The sequence below is a fragment of the Engraulis encrasicolus genome, chromosome 3 (genome assembly GCF_034702125.1).
Source record: "Engraulis encrasicolus isolate BLACKSEA-1 chromosome 3, IST_EnEncr_1.0, whole genome shotgun sequence".
Lineage (NCBI taxonomy): Eukaryota > Metazoa > Chordata > Actinopteri > Clupeiformes > Engraulidae > Engraulis > Engraulis encrasicolus.
In genome coordinates, this window is record NC_085859.1 from 18517848 (window position 1) to 18520347 (window position 2500).

The 2500-nt window shown below is 45.1% G+C and overlaps 1 protein-coding gene across 1 annotated transcript in view; it reads left to right on the forward strand.

Moving 5' to 3' along the window:
• LOC134445807 (netrin receptor UNC5D-like) overlaps positions 1–2500 on the forward strand; it is a 226568-nt gene that overhangs the window by 182513 nt on the left and 41555 nt on the right. The gene's annotated exons all lie outside the window — the stretch shown is intronic.

Genomic DNA, 2500 nt, shown 5'->3' on the forward strand with positions numbered 1-2500 from the left:
ACCAATACCAGGACAACTCTCATTATATGCCATGATTATGCTGTGGATCATTTTTTTTGTATAGGACTCACTGTGCTTGAGGAGCCTATCCAGTTTCCCATCTTAGCCATTGCCATTTTAGCTTGCAATTGTAGATTTTGCACATTTTAACCTCTGGAACAAGCAAACACAGAAACAACGAAACAATGAAACTGTTGAGTATACGTTTTCCCTTTCAGTCATTTTTGCTACATGGCCGTCTTTATCGTCACATTTTATTCATTTATACTTCATTTTTTGAACGAATTTCAAGAATATCAGGCTGTTATAGCTCCTCACAATTGTTGAATGTTACTTGTGCATCGGCTGGCGCAGGCTACATCCAGAAGTGGCTACATTCATTAGACAGCTTGGCTTCTCTCGATTTGGCTGGGTCTAGCTTAGCGTCGCGACGCGACGCGGTGCTAGAGGCAGTAGGGTATGCTGTGCAGGTGCTGAAATGGCACTTTAGTGTGTGCCAAGCCAGATTCTTGCCCTCAGTGCAGCCATCAGCTTCCCGAGGAGGGGGGGGGAGAGAGAGTTAGGGATTACGGTATATACAAGAAGGGAAGTGCGGTGGAAGATCATAATTTCCATGGATACGCTGAGGGCAAATTAGCGCTTGCGGCTCTCGATTTGTGCCATTGCGTATTACTAACTTGAATTACTGCTCGAAATCTGGAACAGTCACAGAAATTACTGTATGGGAATGGAAATGGATCCTCTTGTGTGGTGTATGTAGTTCTTCACCCTTTTTTAATTTTATAGTTCATTATTATTTATTCTCACCAACATCATTATCGCATTCAAACAGACTTTCAAGACAAATGAATGCAAAGCATGTGGTTTCCAAACAAATTTACAATGACTCTGACAGTATGATTGGATCAGATTGAATTGACATTTTGCAGACTGATAATATTACTCTTGTTATTACATAGAACTATTAACTTGACATTTAGAAGAAAATACTTCATTTCTCTGAACCATCTTCTCCATTCCATTTTCATATAAATCTATTGCTCTACCATAACCAGAAGAGAGAATGTGACCCAGAATTGTTTTTCCTTTTTTTAGAAATTCCATTTTCCCATTTATTCCTTTGACACGTTCCCGTTATGAATGAATAATATCACAGTAACAGATGAAACATGTCTACTGGGGGAAAAATGGTGCAGGGGGGGTTCAGTGAGTTGTGTTGCAGGACAGATACGTGTGTCTGTATATATATACACGTGTGTGTGTGTGTGTGTGTGTGTGTGTGTGTGTGTGTGTGTGTGTTTGCACACGTACTGTACATGTGTGTGTGTGTGTGTGTGTGTGTGTGTGTGTGTGTGTGTGTGTGTGTGTGTGTGTGTGTGTGTGTGTGTGTGTGTGTGTGTGTGTGTGTGTGTGTGTGTGTGTCCGTGTTCCTTTGCGCACACATGTATGCCCATGTGTGTGTGTGTATGTGTGTTTGTGTGTGTGTGTGTGTGTGGGTGTTATACGTCCTTGGCTGCCCTCGAAAACACTGGATTAACACATATCGCCGTGCTGGTATCCGTCCCACCCGCTGCCATGGAATGACTCCCGGTCTAGCGGTGGCTCGGACAGATGGGGCCCAGCAAGATCCCCCAGCCCATCCTGCCTCGCGGCGGGGATCCTTTAAGTGTCAGGAGTGAGGGTGGTGGTGGTGGTGGTGGTGGTGGTGGTGGTGGTGGCAGGGTGGTGACGGGGCTGGTAGTGGGGTTGTCGGGGGTTGTGGGGGCCGGTGATCATCCGTCCTGCTGCCTGGCGGGAGGCATTACACGCTTGATCTCTCAGGTGCAGGCGAGAGAGAGCCGGATAAGTCCTCGCCACCACACACGCCACGCACGCCACCATAAGAACCTCATTTCCAAGGTGTCTTTAATTGACTGAAATTACCTCGTGTCGAGGCAGAGGGGGAGAAAAAAAGAGAAATTGTGAGGTGTGTGGTTTTGTTCTTTTTTTCCTTCCTTGCATTTCTCTCTCGCGCTCGCATGCACGCTCTCTCTCTCTCTCTCGCTCTCCTTCTCTGCTCTTTCATTTTTTTGACAGGTCCGACTGTCGCTGTTCACTGTTTCACTTAATTGGTTTAGCTGCTCTGAAAGTTCCTCCATTTCCCTTTTAAACAGAGCTGAAAGGCTTTGCTCAGTTTCTCTCCCAGCTTTCCATTTTTGCTGATCATTTTAGGCATGATGCTCTGGCAAATAGGTCACATCTCTTCCCCAGTTCCCAATGAAACTTTTTTTTTTTTGGCTCTCAAATCAGTTGAGTTATGCAATGCTGACGTGATATATTATGTATGTATATGTCCCCATGATGATTCCATTACCCAGGGGTGTCTATTTCAGATTCACATTGTAAAGACCCAGCTGCCATGTTTTCACAGGTGACTCTGTAGCTGATCTGTCTACCTTGCATGCCCATCACGATCAGTTGATTCAGTGCTGGTTGGATCAAAGTCCTGTCAGGGATTTTG